We start from the raw sequence: 12,097 nt of genomic DNA, 5'->3' as shown, positions 1-12,097 counted from the left end.
GCGTCTCCTCCTCCTCCGGCGTCTGCTTCTCTAGAGAAGTGACTCGGCCCACACACCTCACCCTGCCGCCTCACCTTCTCCTCGAGGCACATCTGAAGGTTTCCTTTTCCCTCCAAGCATATATTCTTTTCTTACAAGTATTTCCAGAGCTGTCTATTAAAATTGTTAACATCTCCTCCACCATATCAGTTAGGATCCGCCAGAGGATGATGCTCTTTAGATTCTAAAATGGGAAAAGTCTTCGTAGAGAGAATTATCGGATTAAACTTCCATTAGGTGAGGACACTATCTTCAGGAAATCTCCAAGTGCAGAAATGGCTGGAATTCTCACCTGCAATAGCATTAAAGTGGAGACTCCTGGGAAGATATCCAGAGATGCTGCAAATGATCTCAGTGCAGCACCAAAGAGAGGTGATCTCAAAGCGCCACTGTTGTTAACCTGGCAAAGTACAAACCACCAGGAATAATGGCTTTCTTTGTTTATTCTGCCTGCAAATTCTGCAGTAGTGCACCTTCTTGAGGAACTAAAAAGCCTCTTGATGAAAGTGAAAGAGGAGAGCGAAAAAGTTGGCTTAAAACTCAACATTCAGAAAACGAAGATCATGGCATCCAGTCCCATCACTTCATGGGAAATAGATGGGGAAACAGTGGAAACAGTGTCAGACTTTATTTTTTTGGGCTCCAAAATCACTGCAGATGGTGATTGCAGCCATGAAATTAAAAGACGCTTACTCCTTGGAAGAAAAGTTATGACCAACCTAGATAGCATATTCAAAAGCAGAGACATTACTTTGCCGACTAAGGTCCCTCTAGTCAAGGCTATGGTTTTTCCAGTGGTCATGTTGGATGTGAGAGTTGGACTGTGAAGAAAGCTGAGCGCCGAAGAATTGATGCTTTTGAACTGTGGTGTTGGAGAAGACTCTTGAGAGTCCCTTGGACTGCAAGGAGATCCAACCAGTCCATTCTGAAGGAGATCAGCCCTGGGATTTCTTTGGAGGGAATGATGCTCAAGCTGAAACTCCAGTACTTTGGCCACCTCATGCAAAGAGTTGACTCACTGGAAAAGACTCTGAGGCTGGGAGGGATTGAGGGCAGGAGGAGAAGGGGTCGACAGAGGATGAGATGGCTGGATGGCATCACTGACTCGATGGATGTGAGTCTGAGTGAACTCTGGGAGATGGTGATGGAGAGGGAGGCCTGGCGTGCTGTGATTCATGGGGTCGCAAAGAGTCGGACACGACTGAGCGACTGAACTGAACTGAACTGCACCTTCTTGAAAAGTGAAGGTGAAAGTCGCTCAGCTGTGTCCGACCGATTCTTTGTGACCCCATGGACTCTACAGTCCATGGAATTCTCCAGGCCAGAATACTGGAGTGGGTAGCCTTTCCCTCCTCCAGGGGATCTTCCCAAGCCAGGGATCAAACCCAGGTCTCCCACACTGCGGGCAGATTCTTTACCAGCTGAGCCACAAGGGAAGCCCAAGAATACTGGAGTGGGTAGCCTATCCCTTCTCTGGGGATCTTCCTGACCCAGGAATTGAACTGGAGTCTCCTGCATTGCAGGCGGATTCTTTACCAATTGAGCTACGAGGGAAGCCCAGGGCACCTTGTTGGAGGAAATCAGCTGGAATCCCTCTCTGGAGCGGGTGTCTGGGAAGTGTAGCTTCCAGTCCAGGGGGTGGCGAAGAAGGGGAAAGAGTGCCATGGATCCGTCTGCAGTAGCGAATACAGCTACTTATTCACACGTGGTTTCAGAAGGTGAAGAAAAGGGCAGGTGGATCCAGGCGGGTACAGTGGTGAGCACAGGGAAGCGAGGTGTGTTGGAGACGACGCTAATCCGGTGGGAGCTGAGGGTGCCTGTCACAGGAGAGGGGCTGAACTTCAGAGGGTGGGCGGGTTACGGCGGCCAGCAGTTGGTCCCCTGGAGACCTCGTGTAAGGGAGCCTTGTGATTAGAAAGGCCAGAGGAAGAAGCTCGCTGCAGCCCCCAATGGCTCGCTTCTCCAGGACTTGATTCTGGATTTGGAATGTTCCCCTCTCCCTGAGGGGGTGACAACTTGAAGGAGACAATGTCATCTGGGCAGGAGCAGTCAGGGCTGCTGTGAAGCCCTAGCATTAATGTTTGTGTACTTGTCACCAATTCCACAGGGTCCTGAACAAGGTCAAAGGAAATAGTTCCTCCCCGTGATGAACTGCTGACGCACAAAATCTGTTATTGTTGTTGGAAAAATAAATCTGCTTTTATAGGCTGTTGGCTTTTGAACATGAAAGCTCTTGGAAATTACACTTGGGTCACTTTTTCTGTTGCCACTTATTTATTTATTTGATACCTGCATTATAATTTATTTTTTTATTGGGAGTGTAGTTGCTTTATATTATTGTATTAGTTTCTACTGTACAGCAAAGTGAACCATCCATATGTATGCATGTATCCCCTCTTTTTCGGATTTCCTTGCCACTAACATCTTCAAGTGGCTCAGTCATGTCTGACTCTTTGCAACCCCATGGACAATCCAGTCCATGGAATTCTCCAGGCAAGAATCCTGGAGTGGGTAACCTTTCCATTCTCCAGGGGATCTTCCCAACCCAGGGACTGAACCCTGGTTTCCCACGTTGCAGGCAGATTCTTTACCAGCTGAGCCACAAGGGAAGCCCAAGAACACTGGAGTGGGTAGCCTATCCCTTCTCCAGTGGATCTTCCTGACCCAGGAATTGAACCGGGGTCTCCTGCAATGCAGGCGGATTCTTTACCAACTGAGCTGTCAGGGAAGCCCACTTAGGTCACCACAGAGTACCAGCTGGATTTCCCCGTGCTGTACGGTAGGATCTCATTAGCTACCTGTTTTATCTGTAGTGTGTATCTATATTTGTTGTCCTTTTAACAGTGACGTTGTTGAGTGTTGAGTGGTGGATTGTTGCTTTCTTCATAGCATTGCTGATTCTAACCCAAGCAATTGCCAATCAGTCAACTAGCTCATCCCCAAAAGCTAAGCTCAGAAGGGCAAGGTTGTCTGTTGGGATAAAGTGGGAGGAATCATAGTCTGGAAGGTTCTGAATTTCTCAGCAATGAGATTGGGCTCAATTCTGATGCAGCACTGAGCCTGGGGACATGGGGCAGGTGGGGAAGGGGACACAGATGTGTTAGCTGCTGTGTTAGAGTTGCCGTGAACTCTCAGGAAAGACCCTAAACCATGTGAATGGCAGTAACCCAGCATCCGGCCCTCCACATGACCCCTTGAGTCTAGTGAAGAAGTGAAACAGGGGGCAGTAGTCCGCCTGCAAAGAGTGATCATTTCTTCCCTGATTGTTCTTTAAAAATTTGATGTTGAGGCTGAAATTCCGAGACTGGAATTTGTTCTCAATCCATACCCCTCTGCAGATGTGTGTACTTGATGGATTACTGGTTGAATCTAAATTGTGGGTGATGAGTGTTACCTTAGAAACTGTGGCTACATGTCCCCTGACCAGAACAGCAGGTTTATAAAGCCTTTGCCTATTGCTCGCAGGTACAATGGGCTTATTAGTGAGACTGACGTGTTGCCTTTACGTTGATTAAATAAAAAGTCTATCAGCAGCTAAGAGCCAAATGCTTACAGTGAAAATATTACTGTGGTGGGAATTTGTTCAACACCTGCACTGTGGCCTCAGTAACAGTAACGCTGGTCGCACCAGGCCTGCTCATTTAGGAAGCACTTGCTCACACACCAGTAAAGCCTGAGACAACCTGCGGGTGAGAAGAGGGGAGTGCTGGCGCTTCAGTTTTGCTTGAAGGTGACAGAACTAGCTTTGAGTGAGGTCAGGGTAGGCGTGGGGGTCATAGAGCTACTCCACGGCAGCAAAATTCGTGGCAATACCAAGCCGCCACATTGTTAGCTTTGAAGCATGTTTTGTCAGACCTTTGAGATTTTATTTACTTGGCTTTTTTCCCCAGATCATCACATTTAATGGCATATGTCAGCATAGAATGAAATCTTCTTTCCTATAATCAGATTGTCCTTAGCAACGGGATGGTAGTCTTGAAAACTGTTGATCACATTGTCCTTTCTTCTGGACAGTCTTTAGATCTGTAAATGATCCCCTAGCCTCCTTTTTCTAGGCATCTGTTCTTTTTTTGAAGTCTCAGTGTTTACTATTATTTGTTGTTTCTTAGTCCCCATGTCATGCCCAACTCTTTGCAACCCCCATGGACTGCAGCACACCAGGATTCCCTGCCCTACACTATCTTCCAGAGTTTGTTCAGACTCATGTGCATCGAGTTGGTCATGCCATCCAACCATCTCATCCTCTGTTGTCCTCTTCTCCTCCCACCTTCAATCTTTCCCAGCATCAGGGTCTTTTCCAATGAGTTGGCTCTTTGCATCTGGTCGCCCGAGTATTGGAACTTCAGCTTCAGCATCAGTCCTTCCAATGAATATTCAGTACTGATTTCCTTTCGGATGGACTGGTTGGATCTCCTTGCAGTCCAAGGGACTCTCAAGAGTCTTCGCCAACACCGCAGTTCAAAAGCATCAATTCTTCAGTGCTCAGCTTTCTTTATAGTCCAACTCTCACACCCATACATGACTACTGGAAAGACCATAGCTTTGGCTATACTGATCTTTGTCAACAAAATGATGTCTCTGCTTTTTAATATGCTGGCTAGGTTTGTCATAGCTTTCTGTCCAAGGAGCAAACATCTTTTAATTTCATAGCTGCAGTCACCATCTGCAGTGATTTTGGAGCCCAAGAAAATAAAATCTGTCACTGTTTCCATTTTTTTCCTTTCTATTTGCCATAAAGTGATGGGACCAGATGCTGTGTTTTTAGTTTTTTGAATGCTGAGTTTTATACCAGCTTTTTCACTCTCCTGTTTCACCTTCATCAAGAGGCTCTTTAGTTCCTGTTTACTTCCTGCCATTAGAGTGGTATTTTCTGCATATCTGAAGCTTATTTTTCTCCCTTCAATCTTGATTGATTCCAGCTTGAGATTTATCCAGCCCATCATTTCACATGATGTACTCTGCATATAAGTTAAATAAGCAAGGTGACAATATACAGCCTTGACGTATTCCTTTCTCAATTTTGAACCAGTCTGTTGTTCCATGTCTGGTTCTAATTGTTGCCTCTTGATCTGCATACAGATTTCTCAGGAGGCAGGTAAGGTAGTCTGGCATTCCTATCTCTTTCAGTATTTTCCGCAGTTTGTTGTGATCCACACAGTCAAAGGCTTTAACATAGTTAATGAAGCAGAAATAGATGTTTTTCTGGAATTCCCTTGCTTTCTCTATGATCCAACAAATGTTGGCAGTTTGACCTCTGGATCCTCTGCCTTTTCTAAATCCAGCTTGTACGTGTAGAAGTTCTTGGCTCATGTACTGCTAAAGCTTAGCTTGAAGGATTTTGAGCATTATCTTGTTATCATGTGAAAGAGTGTAATTGTACGGTGGTTTGAATGTTCTCTGGCATTGCCTTTCTTTGGGATTGAAAATGAAAATCGACCTTTTTCAGTCTTATGGCCGCTGCTGAGTTTTCCAAATTTGCTGGCACACTGAGTGTAGTACTTTAACAGCATCATCTTTTAGAAGTTTAAATGGCTCAACTGGAATTCCATCACCTCCACTAGCTTTGTTCATAGTGATGCTTCCTAAGGCCCACTTGACTTCACACTCCAGGATGTCTGGCTTTGGATGAGTGACCATACCATCATGGTTATCTGGGTCATTAAAGCTTTTTCGTACTGCTCTTCTGTACAAAGAGCTAGAATACCCAGAACACTCTTCTGTGTAGTCTGGCCGCGTCTTCTCTTCTTAATCTCTTCTGCTTCTGTTAGGTCCTTACTGTTTCTGTCCTTTACCGTGCCCATGCCTGCATGAAATGCTCTCTTGACATCTTCAGTTTTCCTGAAGAGACCTCCAGTCTTTCCCATTCTATTGCTTTCCTCTGTTTCTTTGTTTTCTTCTTCATGCTTCTCATTGCCTCTTTGTTTAGGTCTTTATTCAAAATTGGCTGTCCAGACTGATTTGGTGTCACATAAACAAAATTAAGCCTACGCAGCAGCTTCTCTTCCTCTGCGGTGGATTTCTTTTCTCTGGGCTTCTTTTCAGCTGCTGGTTTCTTGGTCCCTGTGGCCTTTTTTTCCCACTAAAGGCTTCTTCAACGTCATATCACCAACAGCTGTCTTTGTTTCCCACCACAGACTTCTTGCCTGAACCCCCTTCTCATCTGATTTCACGTCCAGTACCGCTGCTGCCCTATCCATCCAGATTCTGTGGCTCTTGGCCTGTCCAAGAATGGTGTTCTGGTGCATGGTCTTTGCATATGGGTTGAGCTTCAACACGATTCTCAGGTTTTCCAGTGTAATTTTCCTTCAGGACTCTGCGATGAATCTTCTTGCGTGGTGCTTAGAGCTCTCTTTGGATTTCTGGGCTTTTCAAGATCCCGCTGAGGTCTGTATTCAGCGTCTTGTGGCCGGGGAGGCTGCTTGATGCCAAGTGCCATGGAGTTCATCCAAGTTCGGAAGGCCCTTTTGGTCCAAATGCAGAAACGTCCCACATGACCACCAGGAGCAAGTTTCAGAATGTTCAGCTTCCTTCTATTAAGCAAAGTAATTCCAGGGATGTTTCTGAAGGCCGTGATGGTACCATTGTCCTCATTCTAGATGAGGCAGGGTCCCCTGTGCTGGATACGGAGACGATTTCCCATTTTGTCTTTGCCAGCTCTGATTTGCTAAGAGACGACAACCTTTCTGATATCATTTCAGGCCTTAATTTTCTTCAGAAGCACAACAGCCTCCTTGGTCTTCTTGCGGCCTTACACTTTATCTTCGACTAGCAAAGGGAGTTCAGAAACAACGGACGGTGACCTTTAGACACGACTGGCGCGGGTAAGGCCAAGGCAGCCGGCACAGAGCAGATGGCATCTCGCTGCTGCGCTGGTGACAGTGTTGCCAGGACTTGGTGGGTGCGAACATGCGTCCCCCACGACACATATATCCAGAAGCACCCTGGCCAGACTGTGAGTCCTGCCCCCTCGAACCCTGGGAATTCGAGCCACAGCTCTGCCGGTACCCTAAGCCTTGGCACGGGTTTGATGACCTGCTAATTCACTGACAGCGTAGGGCTGTCTGCTGTTTCTCCACAAGTTGGTGCGAACACAGTTAACAATATCTGATAGAATGGGAGCCTTGAACACAGCAGGCATAATGACCTTTTGGCCAGATGGCTCTCACTTTTTGGAGCACAGGTGCCAATGGCAGGGAGAGGGGCAGGCCACGCTCCTCTCCTGTTTTCCTCTATTTCTTTGCATTGCTCACTTGAGAAGGCTTTCTTATCTCTCCTTGCTGCTCTGTGGAAATCTGCATTGAGTTGTGTATATCTTTCCCTTCTCCTCTGCCTTTTGCCTCTCTTCTTTCTTCAGCTACTTGTAAAGCCTCCTCAGACAACCACTGTGCCTTGCATTTCTTATTCTTTGGAATAGTTTTGATCACTGCCTTGTGGACAATGTTATGAACCTCTGTCCCTAGTTCTTCAGGCATTCTGTCTGCCAGATCTAGTCCCTTGAATCTATTTGTCACCTCCATTGTATAATCATAAGGGATTTGATTTAGGTCACACCTGAATGGTCTAGCCTCTTTCTTTAATTGAAGCCTGAATTTTGCTATAAGGAGCTCATGAGCTGAGCCACAGTCAGCTCCAGGTCTTGTGTGCTGATTGTATAGAGCTTCTCCATCTTTGGCTGCAAAGAATAGAATCAGTCTGATTTCAGTATTGACCGTGTGTAGAGCTGTCTCTTGCTACTGTATTTATCTATTCTTTTTCAAATTCTAAATATCACAGCGAATTTCTTTTATCAGCACTCATACACACTTTCAACAATGTGTACAGTTTTGTACTTTTTTCTTTTCCCTCCACTGTTTGATTATATTTATTCAAGTGGAATTTTGTGTCTCCCGAAGCTTTGAGAATTTAAAAATCATCATTGAAGACATTTTTCCACCCTGGGTTACAACCCTTTTCTCCAGAGGCAGCTCTCACTAGATTCAGAGAACCAACCCCTCCCCTTTACACTTGGACTGAGGGTCAGTGTCCCCCCTGAAGAACTCCATCCTGGCTAACTCATCTTCCTTTGCTGATTTCTCTGAACCCTGCAGCCAACTTTGGGAAGACACCTTCGTTAAACATCCCTAATTTAATTTTTGAAGATGTGCTGTTCATATCAGTGTCCTGACCGACACAGTCACTGGTGCCTGAAGCGTGGGAGGCAATTGGAATTTCAAAAGGGGACCCTGGGATTCAAGCTCATGCCTGGCTTGAATGTATCTATTATCTCCTCATGGTGAGACAATGGCTTTGAACAGAATAGGCTGAGCCTATGAGAAAGGTACATTGGACACCAAGGGGGTGTGGTGTCAGTTTATGATAGTTACAATGAGGAATGCGGGAAACATGACAAGTCAAGGAAAGGATGAAAAAGACCTCGTTTCATTCATTCTCAGTGAGCCGTCTTAGCGATTCCATAGGAGCGTCTGGCCTTGAGGAACGACTCTAGTACTTCGAGTCAGAAAAAGAGAGTTCTGATTCCATTTCTTCTAATAATTTACTCTCTGACCTTGGGAAATTAGTCTTGCACTTTGAATGGCACGTGATTCCACATGAATGCAAGTTATTTCTATTCTTATATTTCTCTGTCTCTCTTTTTCATTACTACCTAACTTAGAAAGTATTTCTTTCTCTACATTTCCTTAAACATATTTTGAAAGCTCTGTGTTATGACTTGTCGGAAGCAACGCTATTAGAGAACAAGAACCCACTGGAAATGCCGTGATTTTCTCTGCTGGAGATGGCAGAGCTCGGCACTCTAGTGCTGATGGAATTAGATCTGAGAAGCCAGCAAGATTCTGCACTCTGGACAAAACAAGTTAGGTCCAGCCTCGGCCACGTTACCTGCTGAGAGACTGTCTTCACCGGCTCACGGGGAGAAAGGCCCTGGGGCAGATGTGACTGGCTTAGCTGGGTTTGCTGGTGGCTCAGGGGTGGTTTGGGCAGGGGGTGACTGATGCTAGGGATGGGGGAGGGGAAGCTCTCCCCGCCCGGTGCACGCTGCTGCCTGGACCAGGGCTCCGCTGAGGCTCGGTGCCTCTCCCGCCCTCTCCTGGCCTCCCTTCCTGCGGCCCTCCCTCCTCTCCTCCATCTCTTCTTCTCTCCTTTCCACGTTCTCTCCCACCCTTTGTCCTCTCTTTGCTCCTCCTTCCCTTCACCTCCATCCTGGTTCTACCGCCCGCAGCTCATGCCCTGCTCCTGACCACACAGCAGCCTGAAAACCCTGACTCCCTCTTGCAGAACCAAAGCCCAAGTGGTATGTTCCCAACCCAGAAGGTCGGGGTGTACGGAAGCAGTCATTTTCGATTTCCGTAAGTGCAGCCAAGAAGAATGCCCAGTTTAAAGCTGGTTCACAGCGTCCGTACGGATTGTTCCCTGGCAGAAAGACTGATGCGTCTATGTGTCCTTAACTGTTCCTCAGACCAGGGCACAATAAAAATAGGGCAGCGGGGGATAAATTACAGGATGGGTGAAAATATACACAGGACTTCTGCAATTTTGTCTGAATCAAAGCCTGGTCTAATCAATATAATGTATTTTTTTATTATTAAATAGCCCATTACAATATAATAGAGCAATAAATACTGATAAAAGTGTTCCCAGTGAGCAATTCCTTTTGGAATAATGACTATTTGATTATAGAATGGTTTGGCTTTTAATTTACACCAGCACTTAATGTGTTCCTCTTAACTTAATATTCTCCCAGTGCTGAGTGGAGTCCAGTCATAGGAAGTGATAAACGTGCGCTGCTGGGAACTTCATTAAGAAGCAGCTCCGGTGTGGGGGCCACTGTGAGTCCTGTGGTCCACCGGCTTCCAGATCAATCCAGAGAGAGACCTGCTGCTGGTGTTGCTGCTGGGGCCCAGCCAAGGCCCAGGGGATGGAGTGCCACGTGCTTCTGTTCACCTTTAACTTTCTTTATCTGTGGACTCTGGATAACGTAATATCTGGGCATTTGATCATTCAAAAGACCTTCTTTAAGAGCCTTCTGTGTACCATGCCTACATTAAGCAGTATTTAAGGGCAGTGTTGAAAGAAAACAAACAATAAACCAATCACAAAACAAGAATCCTAAAGGTGAGGGAACAATGCAAAGAAATAGAGGAAAACGATAGAATGGGAAAGGCTAGACATCTCTTCAAGAAAATTGAAGATACCAAGGGAACATTTCATGCAAGGATGGGCACAATAAAGGACAGAAACAGTAAGGACCTAACAGAAGGAGAAGAGATTAAGAAGGGGTGGCAAGAATACACATAACTGTACAGAAAGGTCTTAATGACCCGGATAACAACGATGCTATTGATCACTCACCTAGAGCCAGACAAAGCCATCCCAAAGTCAAGTGGGCTTTAGGAAGCATCACTATGAACAAAGCTAGTGGAGGTGATGGAGTTTCAGCTGAGCTATTTGAAATCCTAAAAGATGATGCTGTGAAAGTGCTGCACTCAATATGCCAGCAAATTTGGAAAACTCAGCAGTGGCCACAGGACTGGAAAAGCTCAGTTTTCATTCCAATCCCAAAGAAAGGCAATGCCAAAGAATGCTCAAACGTGACTGAGTGACAGTGAAGGTGAGTGGGATCTTGGGGAGGACAGCCACTCCCAGTGGGATCTGCTTCATCTGGAGCCCGACCTTCTCTCTTTCCTTCCCCACCTCCCACAGCTGCGCCTAGGGACCGCTTCTAGTTCCAAAGATGCAGGCTGGGTCTCCTGTACCCAGTATTCCAGGCATCAGACTAGGGCAGCCACTCCATTCTCTGGGACAGAAGAAAGCGAGAATCGTGTAGCTAGAATTGCTGTTTTCCTGGGTGACTTGTGGGCTAACTAGGCATTGAACATCGTTGTTCTCAACCTCAGGACATCAAAAGCTGAACTCACCATTCACTGAATTCACCGTGCCTCCTAAAATATCCTCCTCCTCTTGTCTTAGGCGTTTGTATTGGGTTGGCCCAGAAGTTCATTTGGATTTTTCTGTAAGATGCAATGGGAAAACCCGGGTGGACTTCTGGGCCAAGCCAATGGGGAGATGCTCCGCAGGGGTGTGCTGCTAAACATGTAGCCACAAGCTCTCAGCAGTTCTCCGGCTGACCAGAGCTTAGGACTCAGTGCTTTCACTGCCGTGGCCCTGGGTTCAGTCCCTCACCGTGGCGCTAGGGCCCCGCGAGCTGCGTGGTGTGGCCAAAAACAAAGGCACTGGGCTCTTTTTTTAAAGAAGAAGAGTTCTGATTTCCCTGGTGCAAATGTTCCCACTGGGTCCGGCCAGCTTCCCACGTGGTGTCCTGACGTGAGGATGGGAGAGAGACTCCCGTGGGCTCTTGGGGGCTGGGGTGAGCCAACCTTAGCCACGTGCTCGCTGCACCACCATCCAGACCATTCGAGCCGAAGATCTAACCTGCAGCTTTGAGTCTTCATTTCCCTTTCTTCCAATGACCAATGTGGGGAGAAAAGGCTGACTTTCCCCTGTGTCCCAAGCCCCTTCATGGTCCCGGCACACTCAGGCAAGCTCGCCACCAGGAGCGGAAAATGTTGGCTTAAACCTCAACATTCAGAAAACTAAGATCATGGCATCCGGTCCCATCAGTTCAGTTCAGTTCAGTTCAATCTCTCTGGCGTTGGTTAGTTAGGGGTCCATAATGCAGCTCTTTTGGAATGTGGGGGACCACACCCGGCTGTCACCAGGAGGGGACCACCACCAGCATTCAGATGGTGAGCTCCAGGGACATCTTTGTGTGTCCTGGAAATTACTGTCCAAGGATGCTATCTTAGTCAACATGATGTTCAAACTTTGTTCAAAAAGCTGGAAATTTTGTTTATTATTTCTGAGCCTAGAAGCAAATTCCAGTTTACCTAGAACCGAATTTCAGTTTACTTATAAGCATAGATTATCTGCTGAAGGTGAAGTTGCTCAGCCGTGTCCGACTCTGCGACCCAGTGGACTGTAACCTACTAGGCTTCTCCGTCCATGGGATTCTCCAGGCAAGAATACTGGAGTGGATTGCCATTTCCTTCTCCAGGGGATC

At 46.7% G+C, this 12,097-nt stretch overlaps 1 pseudogene; it reads right to left on the bottom strand.

Moving 5' to 3' along the window:
• Positions 3,643 to 7,282, bottom strand: LOC102189735 (annotated as a pseudogene).

This window comes from Capra hircus, chromosome 4 (genome assembly GCF_001704415.2).
Source record: "Capra hircus breed San Clemente chromosome 4, ASM170441v1, whole genome shotgun sequence".
NCBI classification, from domain to species: domain Eukaryota; kingdom Metazoa; phylum Chordata; class Mammalia; order Artiodactyla; family Bovidae; genus Capra; species Capra hircus.
Note: the sequence above shows the minus strand (reverse complement) of the source record. Positions and strands in the feature narration are given on the sequence as shown.